Genomic DNA, 16,536 nt, shown 5'->3' with positions numbered 1-16,536 from the left:
AAGAAAGAAAGAAAGAAAGAAAGAAAGAAAGAAAGAAAGAAAGAAAGAAAACTTTCTTCTTGGAGGCAGCATGATTATGGATGTAGAAAATCCAAACAAATTCAGAAATGATTAGAATTAACTACTTCATTTAGCAAGTTCAGTGAATCTAGGGTCAATGCATAAAAACCAGCTGTATTTCTATACATTAGCAACAATTGGAAGATAAAATTTTTTAAACTGCATGGAATCTCTTACACCTGAGTGTAAATCTGACATAGGAAGTGCAAGATCACGGCATTAAAAATTAAAACCATTGCTTAGAGAAATTGAAGTTGACCAAAATAGATAGTCTATATTTATGACATGAAACTCAATATGGCTAAGATATCAATTCTTCCCAAATTGATCTCATAGAATTTAATGCAATACCAACCAAAATTGCAACAGAAATTTTGTGGAAATTGAAAAGGAGTTAGAATATAGGAATTGATTCTAAAGTTTGTATGGAATTGCAAAGGACCCAGAATAGATAAAATAATGTGGAGAAGAACAAAGAACAAAGATGACGTTGTGTCATCTTCAACGAGCTTCAACGAGCTTCAAATCTTCCCATAAAACTACACTAATAAACACATTATCATATAGGTGGAATGATGATAGACAGTGCAGGAATAGACCTAAACATGTATGGTCGCTTGATATGTGACAAAAATGTGACTGCAGTTCTATTAAGAGAAAGGATGATCTTTTCACTTAATGGTTATGAAGCAATAGGAACCTTGACACCTATTGCATATTATTACAAATATTGATTTGAGTTGGAATAGGCACCTAAATGAAAAAAACATGTCCAGGGGCACCTGGGTGGCTCAGTCGATTAAGCCTCTGACTTCAGCTAGGATCATGATCTCACAGTTCGTGAGTTTGAGCCCCACATCAGGCTCTCTGGTGTCAGCACAGAACCCACCTCAGATCCTCTGTCTCCCTTTGTCTCTGCCCCTCCCCCAGTCCTTCTCTCTCTCTCTCTCTCTCTCTCTCTCTCTCTCTCTCTGTCTCTCAAAATAAATAAATAAACTTAAAAAAATGGCCATGCCTTGAAATAGGCAAAAATTTTTCAACAGGGCACACACAAAAAAATACTAACCAATATAGGAAAAAATGATTAGCTGGACTTTATTGAAATTAGGAACTTCTGTACATTAAAGGACATCATTATGAAAGTGAATAATCAAGCAGTGAATTAGGAGAGAATCCAAGGTTATGTAATTTTGACAGGAGCTCATAGCCAGACTATATAAAAAATGCATGTACATGGATAATAAACATAAAAATGAGCAGAAGACTTGAATAGATACTGGACAGAAAGAACATCCAGATGGCCAATGAGCATATAAAAAGTGCTTAGCATCATTCTTCAGGAAAAGCAAATTAAAACCACATTTTTATGAGATATCACTAAATATCACCAGAATGACTTAAATTAAACATATAAAGAAAACTCATACCACTTCTTGGTGAGAATATGGAGAACCTAGAACTTTCATACTTCATACTTCACTCATAAGATTTTAAGTTGCTTCAATCCTTTGGAAAAATGTTTGCCAACACTAAAGCTAATTATATGCCTACTCTATGACCCAGTAAGTCCATTCCAGTGGAATTACACAAAAATAATAAGTTCATATGTCCACCAAAAGACATTTAAATGAGTATTTCTAGGGGTGCCTGGGTGGCTCAGTCGGTTGAGCATCCGAGTATTGATTTTGGCTCAGGTCACAATCCCAGGGTCATGGGATCGAGTCCCACATCGGGCTGCAGGCTGAGCATGGAGCCTGCTTAAGATTCTCCTTCTGCCCTCTCCCCCACTCACTCTATTTCTCTCTCTAAAACAAAGAAAACTTAAAAATTAAAAAAATAAATGAATATTTCTAGCAGACTTTTTCATAATGGCACCAAAGTATAAACAGTCCAAACAACCCGAATGTCTATTTCAAGGAGAATGGATAAATACATTGTTGTATATTCATCCAAAGAAGCTACCCATCAATAAGAAAGAACAAACAACTGGGCACGCAGGGCAACATCAATGAATTGCAAAAACATTATGTTGAGTGAAGGAAACCAGATTTGAGAACATATACTGCATGATGCTGTATGATTCGAGTCATGTGAAGTTCAGGAATAGATGACAGAAATCAGAATAGTGGTTACCCAGGGCAGAGAGTAGGAAGAAGGGCTGTTGAATTTGCAAAGGGCAGGTGAAAATCTTCTGGAGTAACAGCAATGTTTGATATGTAGATCTGGATGGTATTACATAGATATAAACAAGTGTAAAGTCCCCTTGAGCTATAGGTTGGAGTTTTGTGCACTTTATTATATGTGTTACACCTCAATTACAGAGAGAGAGAGAGAGAGAGAGAGAGAGAGAGAGAGAGAGAGAGAACAAAGTAACAGCATTTAAAAATATTGAAGTAAATGTCAGTACCAGCCCTTGAGAATTAAAAGGTCCATCAAGGAGGCAGGACTGAAGTATGTGGAGGAGTGCTTTTGATTTCGTAAATATATGAAGTATGATTTTGTTTAAAAAAATAACACTTATTTTTAAAATAAGGGAAGAGAGACTGCTGAGAATTTCAGACAAGATGAGGACTGGAAACCAACCACTGGTTTTATCAACACCAAAGCCATGGACATGAAAGCAAGAGTTTCTCTTGGAGTGATGCTAATAGAGGCCAGATTCAAGTGGAGGTGAAGAATTGGAATTGAGGAAATGGACGTAGTCAGTACGAACAATTCTTTCCATTAAGTTGGTTATTAAGAAGAGGAATGTAGAAATGTGGCTGGTGGAGATGTGGCCTTCAAGAAAACTATATTAAAATGGGAAAGATATGGGGCGCCTGGGTGGTTCAGTCAGTTGAATGCCTGACTTTTGATTTTGGCTCATGATCTCAGGGTCCTGGAGTTTGAGCTCCGCGTGGGGCCCAGTGCTGCCATTGAGGAGCCTGTTTGGGATTCTCTCTCCCTCTCTCTGCCCCTCCCCTGCTCATACACATGCACTTTCCCTCTCTCACTCTCTCTCTATCTCTCAATAAATAAACTTAAAGAAACTAAAAGGAAAAGATTCACTAATATTGACCAAATTATTATAAGAGAATATAAAACTTTTTTTTTTTTAATTTGGGGGAAGAGTGTGTATTCCTGGGCAGGTTCTTTTCAAGTGACCCAAGACTGGAAACCAAGGCCAGCCATATCACAGCTGTCCCTTCTGTATCCATGTGAGGGAAGCTTCAGGCTGTTATAAAGAGCAGACAGACCCAGGAACACACAAAGGGGACTGTCCAGGTTACCAGGACAGAATTAACAGTCATCTGTGCCATCTGGCTACATCAAGAGATTTTGTTCTCCATAGGACCACTTGGAAAGGCTGTGAGTTCTAAGTAGGTACTTCTTCGAGGAAGAAAACCAACAGAGATGTTGTTGATGTCCAGAGCTCAACTGCAGGTTTCTGGTTCAGGCTGCAGGTGCCTGGGAGCACGGTGTCTCCACAGCACAAAGGTAAGTGGCTGAATCTTCAGGTTTAGAGGCTGTGATGTGCAGAGAACTTCCCTGCTTTAATACTGTGGCTTTTAATCTTTCTTTCTGCTTTTCCTCGCTAACTGAATACAGGAGGAAGAGGAGTTCAGGGCCTTTCCCAGGATTCTGCCTAAGCCACTGGAGCCCTGTAAATAAGCTGACCATGTAACTGCAGTTGAGGCTGACACTGTCTCCCTCCCGAAGTCTCAAGGTCTGAGGGCTCTGCTTCACCCGGTCTTCTCCACACAACCCTGTTCAGGAAAACAAAATCAGAAGTGATGCAACGCCTTTGGTACAGTAGTTGTGAAAAATTCCGACAAGACACCTGTGTGAGCTGAGACTGAACCCCTATCGCTTCCCCCCGGCTTTGGATAAACGTGTCCCTGTGGTTCTCGCCTCTTGCCCTCCAACTTACAGCCAAGCTGAAGCCACAAAACTATGAATGCACACTCCAGCACGTTCCCCATCCTGACATCTATCTGAGTCTTGGTACAATCCGTAACGATTCCAAATCTTCTCTGAGGTGCTGTCTCTGGGTCTTGGCTCTTGTTCTCTGATGCAGGAGAGAGCCTTTCTGTTGGTGGCTTAGCCAATCAAAACTCAGTTTCATGCTTTTGAAGTTTCAAGAATTCAGGAAATGAGAAGAATGGAACCACCGCCGCCTCCTGGTCACAGACAGAGTCTCACAGTACCCGCCTCATACTGCCCTACAAAGAAAAGATTGACGGAAAGATTATATTCAACGGGCATAGTGTCTCTGAGGTTCAAAGTTATAGTCAGAAAAGCCATCTCTTATTTACACTTTTAAAAGATTTTTTAATGTTTATTTTTATTTATTTTGAAAGTGAGAGAGAGAGCGTGTGCGTGGGCACACAAGAGTTGGGGAGGGACAGAGAGAGAGGCTGAGAGAGAATCCGGAGCAGGCTCCAGGCTGTCAACACGGAGCCCAACTCAGGGCTTGAACTCAGGAACTGTGAGAATGTGACCTGAGCTGAAACCAAGAATCCAGTGGCTTGACCAACTGAACCACTCAAGACGCTCCTCTTGTTTACACTTTTAATTGTTTCATTGTTTCTTGAATGGCCTTTAAAGCTAAACTGGTACCAGAGGTTATAAAAGAGTTGGTCCTACGTGTAACAGATTGTGTTTCTCTTTAACATACACAAGAAACTCAGCAGGTGACACTTTAAAAGGACTAGAGCTCTAAAAGAGGGAGATCAAATAGGGTGTAGCTTCATCTGGAAACCCCACTGAATGGAAGGAAATAGGGAATATAAGAAATCCATGTCTTCAAATAATTTTATGCCTAGCTACAGGGACCAGGTGTGACCAAAATTCACGGTCACAAACATGATAGATCTTTGGAGGGTGGGAAGGAAAAGCGTAACATGGGGAAAAAAGACCTCTCCAGTTCTAGACCTCAAAGGGATCAGAAAGTCACTGTGTGTGTGTTGGGAGAGAGTAACTATTATTTATGTACAGCACATTTTATATAAGCAAATAACATACAGTAAGAGTAAGTCTTCCTTCCTCACTTATCTTTCAGTACCACAGTTCATCCATACAGGTGGGTATTCCTATGATACACATGCATTCACTATTTTTAGAAAAACGTATACACTCCATGCCCTGCTTTGTTTATTTTCCTGCCGGAGTCCAGCTCCAGCAGGTCCAGGGGTTCCCGAAGGATGAACAGCGTGGGCGAAAAAGTGAAAATAAACTAAAACAAAAATAAAAATGGACACAGACAACAGGAATGTGTTGGACTGCCCGCTTTATTGTGGCAAACATGGCATTATATTTGCTAGCAATTTCCTTATAGTGTGTGTCATCTATGTTTTCTGGCATTGCCTAATTCTAAAATTGTTCCTTTGTGTAATCACCCATTAAGGAATAACATGATTGTTTTCTTGTAATGTTCCCTCTTGCCCTTTGCTTATTGATTAACTTCTCTCATTATGTATCTATGTTTATCTACAATCTATAAAGCATCTGCTTTGCTGTTTTCATGAAAGGTCATTTATCTCTCAACACCTCAAGTGGAACAGTTGCAGGGACATGACCTCTTAGTTGTTTCCCTGAACCATTCATGGTTTGAAGAACAAAAGTGTTCGCCTCTGTCTGAGGTTCCAGGAGGGGGCCAAGAGGGCCTTAGAAACCCATACCTTATACATTCTCAGAGAGACAATGCACCTAGGAACTAATGAACCATTCTGTAACTTAACTGACTAGGTTCAATCATCATCTGGAATGCCTCCTGGGGGCCAAGTGGGCCTAGGGGTTGGAGTGACCTGTGCCCATAGATACACTCCTTAGTTACCAGAGTGGGGCTTTCAAATCCATTTGTTCCTTCCTTGGCTGGGAAACATGACGCTATCCTTCCTTTAGGTAGAGGAGTCTTCATAGGGGGTGGCAAAGGCTAAATGTAGGGCTGCACAATTTCCTTGTGGAACCTTATTTCTTTCCCCAATGGCTCTTTTCCCAGGAGGCCTGTCGAGGGCAATTCCCCAACAGACAACTCCCCAGGTACTTTTATTAAGGCCAAATTACATAAAAGCAGGAATACAAGAAGCTTCACTGTCCGTTGGGCCGCCCTGCAGTCCCGATCCGTCCACCGCCTGGGCCCTGCCATCAGGCTGGTTGGATAGCTCGGCTTCCAGCATTTTCTCCCATGCAAAATGGCTACGTAGCATACCCTTGCACAGACAAATCATATTTTACTTAAGCAGTTTTGTATTTTTGCAAGTTTAGATGATTTCCAGTCTTTTACTGTCACAGATTTTGCTGAAATGAATTTCCTCAAAGAGGTTTGCCAGCATGATCCAGTATATCAATAAAAATTATTGAAAGTTATAAAGCTACGAAAAAAAATCCATGCATCTTTCATTTAGTAAGTATTGCCAAGACGCCTTTAAATAAGCAGTAGTAATTTACATAGTTACAATGTATCAGCATCTGTTTCTCCATTCCCTTGCCAGCACCTTATATAACTAAACTGTTTTATCTTTCTTAATTTAATAAGTGAAAAATGCTAATTCAGAGTACCATCTTTAATTGCTCTATTATTAGTGAAACGGGGATTTTCAAAATAATTTTAAAATCTGTTCGCATGTCTGACTTTGAAAACTCTATTCAAAATTTGTTCCTTCTGAACTCAGAACAACAGGAATCAAACTCCAGGTGTATGCTTTATTTGCTGTGAGATTTTGAACACGTTTCTTACTGACTCTGTTACTTAGTTTTCTCAACTGAAAAATGGAGAAACAATAGTCATACCTTCTAGAATTGCTGTATCATATGCATTGATATAAATAGATTACATATATGTTTATACAGTTATAAACATATAAAATCAAATAATGGCTAGTGTTAGGATGTCCTTGGAACCACAGTAGAGGGGACGGCCATCTTGCCAGGGCAACCCAATGAAAAGCCCCTAGTAGCTGCCAGAACGAATTGGAGGTCAACCAATCACCGAGCGACAGCACGACCTGATGCGAAAAAGGCCCACCTGGACCTAAACCCGGAACCGCTGCAGCTTAAAAGCCCCACCCCACCACACCTGGGGGCGACTTCCCTGACTCCTCTCTCTCTCTCTCTCTCTCTCTCTCTCTCTCTCTCTCGTCACGGAACCTCGCCCGAGACCTTAGTTCCCAAATACAGCCTTCCACTGCTAAAATTTTTTAGCCTCTGACTCCTATCTTTACCTTGCCTTACGCCTGACCCTAACATTTGGTGCTGAAACCCCAGGGGGAGGTAGTAGCTCGCCTCCCTTGGCTGAGCTCCCTCCTTGCCAAGCCAGAGGCCAACCACCCTACTCTCAAGCGCCTACAGGAGCCGGTAAGTAGGAGAGACCCCTCCTTCCCTCCTCCAACCACGGCTGACACCCACGAGAGACGTCTCGAAAGTCAGTCTCCATTCCTCCGCACGCCTCAAGGCCCGCACGCCAATAGGCCCTTATTGCAGCGCGAGGGACGCCTCGCCCTGCCACGCCAATGGCGAGTAACGAGTCTAAAACTCTTCGGTCTCTTATCCCCCCGCCCAATGTCTGTTAAAAAACTTCTGGCTCCTGGGCTTACAAGGCGAACTTCGTGGTAACCGACTCATCCGCCTTTGCACTGTAGTCTGGCCTCGGTACAAATTAGATAATGATCCTCAATGGCCTCCGGAGGGGTCTTCACAATACCAAATCTTAACTGATCTGGACAATTTCTGCTATCAGCTGGGAAAATGGGGAGAAATACCCTATGTCATGGCCTTTTGGGATCTCAGGTCTCGCCCCAACCTATGGTCCTCCTGCCCCTCTGCATGCGTGCTCCTTGCCCGCCCACAACCCCACCTCACCAACTTCCCCGATCTCCAACCCCTTAAAGGATCTAGCCACGCCGCCCACCGGCCCTCGCCCCCCTCCGTACTCCCAACCCCCAGCTGTCCCGCCCTGGCCTCCCATATCATCCCGAACTCGTGCTCAGGCCCCTCCCAGCAAACAGACCCCAGCGGCCATCTTACCTTCTCCTAGGTGGCAGGACCTGAAGGCCTAGTTTGCGTTCACGTCCCCTTCTCCCTCCAAGACTTATCCGCCATTGAAAAGCAGCTAGGGTCATTCTCGGCTGACCCCACCCAATACACTAAGGAATTCCAATACCTTGCCCAAGCCTACAGTCTCACAAGGCATGACATCCATGTAATCCTCACCTCTACCCTCACCCCTGAGGAGAGGGAGCGAATCCAGGCCGCAGCCAGGGAACATGCAGACCAAACCCATATGACCGACCCCACTATGCCTGTAGGGGCTGATGCTGTCCTGGCGGCCAACCCCAACTGGAACTACCAACATGCAGGCAATGGTCACCGGCACTGGGACCAGATGATCCAGTGCCTACTAGCAGGCATGAGGGCAACCTCAAACAAATCAGTAAATTTTAACAAACTTCAAGAAATATGCAGGACCCCGATGAAAACCCCGCAGCCTTCCTCAGCCGGCTCACAGAGGCACTTACCCAGTATACCAGACTAGACCCTACCACCCCCCGCCGGGGCCACAGTATTGGCCACCTATTTTATTTCCCAATCAGCCCCTGATATTCAAAAAAAACTAAAAAAGGCCGAAGATGGTCCTCAAACCCCTATGGCCGACCTGGTAAAGATGGCTTTTAAAGTTTTTAATGGCCGAGAGGAAGCTCAAGAACAACGGCGACAGGCCGGTCTCCAACAAAAGGTACCATTACAGACCCAAGCCTTGGTCTTGGATGACCAAGAGGCTGACCCTGAGGCCAGCCACAATAAAGCCCTCCGGACCACGGCCCCCTCCGGGGCCATGCTTTAAATGTGGCCAAGAAGGCCATTGGTCTCCTCAGTGTCCCCATCCCAAAAAGCCTACTAGTCCATGCCCATTGTGCCGGCAAATGGGCCATTGGAAATCCGATTGTCCTTACCCAGGGGACGACAGATTTGCAACGCCCCCACGTGGCGAGGCTTCACCCCGATTGGACTCTGCCTTCCAACTGCTGGAGATGGAGGATGACAAGTGACGAGTCCCAGACTCAGTAACTCCGGTGACCCATGCTGAGCCCAGGGTAAAACTCCAGGTAGTGGATAAGTCCACCTCCTTTCTGTTGGACACGGGGGCTACCTATTCCGTCCTGCCGAGCTATTCCGGCCCCACCACGCCGTCCTCCGTTTCGGTCATGGGCATAAATGGCACCCCCTCCGTTCCCCCATGCACACCGGTACTCACCTGCTGCCTGGATGGCTTCCACTTCTCCCACTCCTTCTTAGTCATCCCCTCCTGCCCCGTCCCCCGTTGGGCCGAGACATCCTCAATAAATTAGAAGCCTCAGCCACCTCCCTATCTGCCTTACAAAGGCAGATCAACTCCCTAGCACAGGTCACTCTACGAAACCGACGAGCCCTAGATCTCCTGACAGCAGAAAAAGGGGGAACATGCCTGTTCCTGAGGGAGGAATGTTGCTACTACCTCAATGAATCAGGCCTTAGTGGAAACCAATATAGAACACCTAAAGGAAATCCAAAAAACTCTATCCACCTGCCCAGGATCCTCAGACCCCCTAACCTCCTGGTGGCAATCACCCCTCCTAACTTGGCTCCTCACCATAGTCACCCCACTAGTTGCTATCTGTATAATACTTATGCTCTTACCTTGTTTTCTCCATTTTGTACAAAAATGAATTCATGAAGTTTCCCAGGTGGTCCAGCCATATTCCCACATTCCAACCTCAGACCCCACATACCATGAAGTCGCCCTTATACCCGCAGGAAGCAGCCAGATCAGATCCATCGCCCATTATCACCAATAAGAGGTTAGAATGTTAGGATGTCCTTGGAACCACAGTAGAGGGGACGGCCATCTTGCTAGGTCAACCCAATGAAAAGCGCCGAGCAACAGCACGACCTGACACAAAAAAAGGCCCACCCAGACCTAAACCCGGAACTTAAAAACCCCACCCCACCACACCTGGGGGCGACTTCCCTGACTCCTCTCTCTCTCTCCCTGAGTCACAGAACCTCGCCTGAGACCTTAGTTCCCAAATACAGCCTTTGACTGCTAAAATTTTTTAGCCTCTGACTCCTATCTTTACCCTACCTTACGCCTGACCCTAACAGCTAGAACATAGCAAATAGTTGATTAATATTAGCTATTATTGGTGCAATTTTCTTTTGGCGAGTTAATCTACTTACTGATTTTAAAAAGCTCTATATTTTAAAGTTACATTTTCCCTGTTTTTGAATCTTTTTATTCCATTTTGGCATTTGCATTTGGCTTTTTAATGGTGTTTTCCCCATGTAGAAATGTTTGCTTTGATGTGCTCTTATTTATTGCTTACTTATCATTTTGCCTGAAATTTGAAATTTGAGTCATGCTTAGAAAGTCTTGATTCATGCCAAAATTGTTTTTTCAAAGTCCTGAAATTTTCTATTATGTTTAAATTTTAATATTTTCAGGCTACCTCTTGGGATTACTTTGATCTAGGGAGTAAGGTTAAGGGTCAGGTTTTTTTTCAAATGGCTGGTCAATTGCCCCAACATTATCTGCTGATCCATTGTCTTCTACTTGATACAAATTACCTTTGTGGTATAGTAATTTCCCATTCAGAATTTGCTTCTATTTCTGTCTTCTCTCTTCTCCTCCATAGTCTCTCTTGTTCTACATTTGCTAGTACTATTTTTAATTATTCCAGCTTTGTAACATTATTTGATGTGTGATACAGCTTTGACGTCACCACAATCCCATTATTCTTCTGTTTCCAAATTGTTTCTGATTTTCTGCATATTTGTCTTCACTTGAATTTTAGAAATAGCATGTCTTGTTTCAAATTTCACAAATAAATATGTAAAAGTTTCAAAGTAACATATTATAGACAGTCTCATATTACTACAAAAATAAGAGCTATTGAATTTAGAGAGTAGCTAATAATATTTCAATACTGATATTGAAATTACTAACACTAGACTAAGGTATCTATGGCAAAACTAGTATTGCCTAATTTGTTTGATTCTATGACACGCCATTGGATTTTGTCATTGAAGATGTGTTTACCTTGGTGAGTTACCACCATTTGTGTGAGTTGTCCTCAGACTTGTCCAAACAGCGTGCTTTGCTCTCTCTGTTAGCTACAACCCAGAAAGAAAAGCATCAACTCTCAGATGCACAGCTTTGATGTTGTTACTCCATCCATTCTCTTACATAGTAACCAGAAAATATAAGCTACCCAGAATTTGTAGTACTAACAGTACAACGTTCATTGCTTTTTGGCTTTTTCTTTGCGAATTAGGTAATTTCTCAGTGATCTAAAAATCATTGTGCTAACTTGTATACTATTTATTATTTACTGATATGATTTATTCTAGCCACACTTAGCAAACTCTGACTGCTATAAATCATATTTCACAGGCAGTTTTTCTCTGTCACTGAGTGTGTGTATCTCAGAAAGAAGGTGAGAAAGGTAACTGCAAGATTAGTGCAGGAGCTCTGTGCAGGAAAGGAACTACAAGAATGGAGGAGTTGAATTGGTAGTGTGTAACAGAGCCAAAGGAGACAACTCAGTTGTGAGTTTGATGAGAATTTTAACTTTGATGAGTTCAATTTTAAAAATACTTTTAATTTGAAATGATTATAGATTCATGGAAGCTTCAAAAAAACATATAGGGAGGTCACACATACTCTTTACCCAGTCTACTCCAATGATACCTAAATCAGGAAACTAACATTGGTACAATCCACAGAGCCTACTTAGATTTCCACGGTATTGTTTGTACTTGTGTGTGTGTGTGTGTGTGTGTGTGTGTACTGTGCAATTTTATATATGTACAGAGACATGAATTCATGTGTATTATATGTATAGATCCTCTGTCACAATCAAGATGCAAAACCAAAGCTTCCTCATGCTACCCCTTTGTAGCATGACATCATTAAGCTCTGACAATCACTAATCTGTTCTTCATATCTACTATTTTATTTCAATAATGCTGTGTAAATAGAATTGTATAGTCAGAGCATATTGAGATTTTTTTTTCATTCCACATGAGTACAAAAGCATAAAATCTCTCCAAATTATTGGATATATATATATAATCTGTTGGTTCTTTTTTATTTCTGAGTAGTATTCCATGGTATGGATGTGCCACAGTTTGCTTAATCAGTCACTCATTGAAGCACATTTGGGTTCTTTCCAGACTTTGTCTGTTAGGAATACAGCTGCTATGAATATTCACATACAGGTTTTTGTGTGAATATAAACTTTCATTTCTCTAGGATAAGTGCCCAAGTATGCAATTGCTGGATCATATGGTAAGGCATATCTAGTTTTTAAGAAACTACCAAACTATTTTCCAGAGTGCTTTACCATTTTACATCCCCACTTGTGATTGTAAATGATCCTGTTTCCCCACAGGTTTGTCAGCGTTTGGTACTATCACTAATTTTTATTTTAGCCATTGTGATAGGTGTGTAATGATATTTCATTGTGGTTTTATTTGTTTATTGCTTATTTATTTATTTTAAGAGAGGGGAATGGTAGAGAGGAAGGGAGTGGGAGAATCCCAAGCAGGCTCCACACAGTCAGTGCAGAGCACAGCATGAGGCTTGATCTCACAAACTGTAAGATCATGACCTGAGCCATGATCAAGAGTCAGACGCTCAACTGACTGAACCACCTAGGTGCCCTTCATTGTGGTTTTAATTTGCATTTGTCTGATGAATAATCACATTGAACATCTTTTCATGTGCTTATTTGAAAGATAAGCTTATCTTTTCATTTTCTTAACAGGGTCTTTTGCAGAGGGCAAGTTTTTAATTTTGAAGTAATCCAGTGTGTGTGTGTGTGTGTGTGTGTGTGTGTGTGTGTGCACGTGCACACGCGTGCATGCGCTTGTGCAATGCTTTTAGTGTCAAATCTAAGAACTTTAGTGTCAAATTTAGCTCCAGGTCATGAAGATTTTCTCCTATGTTTTCTTTTAAAAGGTTTATAGTTTTACTTTTTGTGTTTAAGTCCACAATTCATGTTGAGTTAATTTTTTATAATTGTCTTTAAAGATTTTTTTTAAAAAGAGGAATGTGTATTATCTTTGTCTTAAGCTTTACCTATTTGCTGTGATCAGGTAACTAGCTCAAAACAGCACAACCAAAATGTAAGCTGAAGACTTCTTACAGAGGAGTGAGCCTGCAAATTTTTATACTTACTGTGATTTCCCTACCTAAAAAGTAAATTTAAAAACATGGTACCCAAACCAAAATCTTCTCAACTCATCAGTCTCAGGAATGTTTTCTAGTATGATTTACAAAGTGATTACATCTATGTTATGACAAAGGATAACTGTAATATTTCCTAACATTCACATTTATTTATTTATTTATTTAAAATTTTTAACGTTTATTTATTTTTGAAACAGAAAGAGACAGAACATGAATGGGGGAGGGTCAGAGAGAGGCAGACACAGAATCTGAAACAGGCTCCAGGCTCTGAGCTGTCAGCACAGAGCCCGACGCGGGGCTTGAACTCACTGACTGTGAGATCATGACCTGAGCTGAAGTCGGCCGCCCAACCGACTGAGCCACCCAGGCGCCCCAGACATTCTTTTAAACTTTAAAATTCTCTGAGAAAAATTCCCATCCACCATCTTTAAATCTGAACTTTAAATTGAACTAAAAAGTTAGTTAAAAAAGTTAAATTGAACTTAAAAGTTTTCTTAAGGGCTAAGAATCCAGGAGCTTTAAAGGATTCTCGACTGAAATAATTCAGGCCTTGGAACTAGAATCAGGAAATTAGAAAAACAGTCTCATTTTCCTTAAGTCTCAGGCTAGGACTTCCAACAATAGGAATATCTACCCAAAAGCTAAGTAAATCAACTAAGTCACTGGACTTGAAGGAAAAGATACAAAGAAGCAGTGCAATCAATGACAATGGTAAAGACACAAGGCAATGGATAGTTTGACCGTATCCAGCTGTACATAGGGGCAGCATCTAGTGTATGGAGAAAATCTACTGTATAAAGGTCATTTAATTTGTGTTTCAGAAATTAGTATTAAATGGAGAAGTGTGGGGGTACAGAGAGAACTCAGTTAACTGATTTTCTTTCAACCTGGATGACCTCGCGCTCTGCCATTATCACCCCAAACTTTACAGGATTCATATCTCCAGCCACAGTAAATACTTGAGGCTCAAATCCTAAGACAAAAATCCTGGAGATCAAACCAGAAAAGATATAAAACAGAGGGATGTCATCAGTAGCTGAAACCAAGAGGAATCAGCATACATACATGAGGGACATCCAAATTCACAAGAAACTGAATCAGACATAAACCTTATAGTCTCACTCAGGTGATGAAGATGCCTCCATCTATACCAACAAGATAGACACCATCCAAATTGCAAACCTGGAAATAGCACCATACAAGGAAAATCTGTAGAAACAGAAAAGGAATCTATGGCACATGCAAACAGAAAGAGTATTCCCATGGTCATGAGGAAAGGGCAAATACAAGAAATAATTGATCCATACTTATCTTACAACATCCAAAGGATTGAAATTCAGTATCTGTTGATGTTATCAATGTATTCTTCAATCAACAAATACTCAATGTGCAACCGCTGTGTGCCAAATACTGTGTAATGAATAATACATACAGGTTTCCTGACCCTGTGGAGCTTACAGTTATAGACATATCAGGCATTTTTAAAAAATTTATACATAAATATAGATACAGATGTCAATATGTAGAAGTATATTAGTTACAATGTTTCTTTCTGTCTTGGTCTTTGGAAAAAGCCCTGAATACACAAGAACATGTATAGAGAAACAACAACACGTGCTTGGGGATGCTCACAAAACATATATAAAACCCAACTTTTAAACTTTCCTTGGCCTATTACCCAGACACATGAGATATAGGAGATAAAGATATCTGAGAAAACTGAGAAATTCTCTAAGGAGCTGGAGATCACAGGAGTGAGTCTGTGGTGTTGTGGTATTTCCAGTCTGCCCAGAGAGTCTGCAGTGAGCATCACGGAGTTCGGAGGAGTTAGAAATCACACTAGGTTGCATGACAATTTCTCTCACTTTGCTATGTTTATGTACAGAATGCTGACTATTGTGTTATTTTTACCTGTGTATGTACATGACCACCAGGTGACATACTTTTTTAATTGAGTAGAAGTAAGAAAATTATATGTCAACTAACTTGAATTTAAATAAAATCTTGAAAGAAAAAAAAAGTCAGAGAAAGTAGATTGTGAGACCTGGCACAGAGATATAACTACGTGAGTCATATAGGCATGAATAAAATGTCATATAGAGAGGAGGAAAAACATAAGGAGCGGTGTGGAGTTATTTCTAGAGAAGATATTGTAAGCCCTAGGAAAGTGAATGGTGTCATCGTTGAAATGTCAGTGAAGTTCTGTTCTCAAGATTATTGAATGTGATAGCACTATGAGAACAGAACCCCATGATCTCCCAGGAGCCTGTTAGGGAACAGACCCACTGTAACTGTTTAGCAGCACTTGAAACTGTACATCTTCCCTACAGGCTTTCCCATAAACACCAGATGTGTGTTTGGTCTGTGTCTGGAGGCTCCTTGTGTATTCCTCCCATGCTTTAACATTCTTTGATGTTTATGCCTGGCGAACATGAAACAAAGACTATGTGCGGTTTGCTGCTACTGCTGTTTTGCTGCCAGAGGCAGTCCTGTGTGTCCATTCAATCTAAGTGTCTGAGAACTTTCTCTTAAGTGTGAGGCTACAGAGAGGGCTTGGCCCAGGGCTAGCTAACCCTCGAGGACTTCCAACAGCTAGTGACTGGAAGGGAGATGAGAGTGTGCACAGGAGTCAAGGTGGCTCATCAGGGGAAAGGAAAGAGCTTTAAGAGTAAGTGGTCACAACTCATGTGTCGAAAGTTTCTGAGAGGTCAGCTATGGGGATACCTGAAAATTTCTGTTGATCTACAACACAGAGGTCATTAGTAGTCTTTCTGAGGGCTTAACTAGTGGAGGAATTCAAACCAGATCGATCTATACTCTTTAATCCAGAAATTCCAATGGATAAGTGCAATAGCAGTGTATAATTACATTCACCAGAGACCATGTATAAGAATATTCATGCAGGGCACCTGGGTGGCTCAGCAGGTTGAGCGACTGACTCTTTATTTCAGCTCAGGTCACGATCCCATGGTTCATGGGTTCGAGCTCTGCAGTGGGCTCTGTGCTGACAATGCTGAGCCTGCTTGCGATCCTCTCTCTCCCTCTCTTTCTGCCTCTCCCCTGTTTGTGCGCTCTCTCTCTCTCTCTCTCTCTCAAAATAAATAAATACACCTAAAAAAAAAAAAAGAATATTTATGCAACACTGCAAATGAACAGGCAAACAGGCAAAATGAATCTATCTATGGGATTGTGGTTTCCCCGGAAGAGCAGGTAGTGACCAGAAGGGGCCATACGGGAGGGCCATACATGACAGAGCAGCAGACGTAGCT

The 16,536-nt window shown here is 41.7% G+C and overlaps 1 long non-coding RNA gene across 1 annotated transcript; it reads left to right on the top strand.

The window, feature by feature from the left end:
* Positions 1-7,300: 7,300 nt before the first annotated feature.
* LOC121031480 (uncharacterized) lies at positions 7,301-9,931 on the top strand. The gene is made up of 3 exons (XR_005790720.1): positions 7,301-7,395; positions 8,995-9,143; positions 9,832-9,931. It is a non-coding gene; the product is annotated as an uncharacterized LOC121031480 (long non-coding RNA).
* The last annotated feature ends 6,605 nt before the right edge of the window (positions 9,932-16,536 follow it).

The sequence above is a fragment of the Herpailurus yagouaroundi genome, unplaced genomic scaffold, assembly GCF_014898765.1.
Source record: "Herpailurus yagouaroundi ecotype Mexico unplaced genomic scaffold, PumYag 141, whole genome shotgun sequence".
In the NCBI taxonomy this organism is placed as follows: Eukaryota; Metazoa; Chordata; class Mammalia; order Carnivora; family Felidae; genus Herpailurus; species Herpailurus yagouaroundi.
This window is presented reverse-complemented; position numbering and strand designations above follow the sequence as displayed.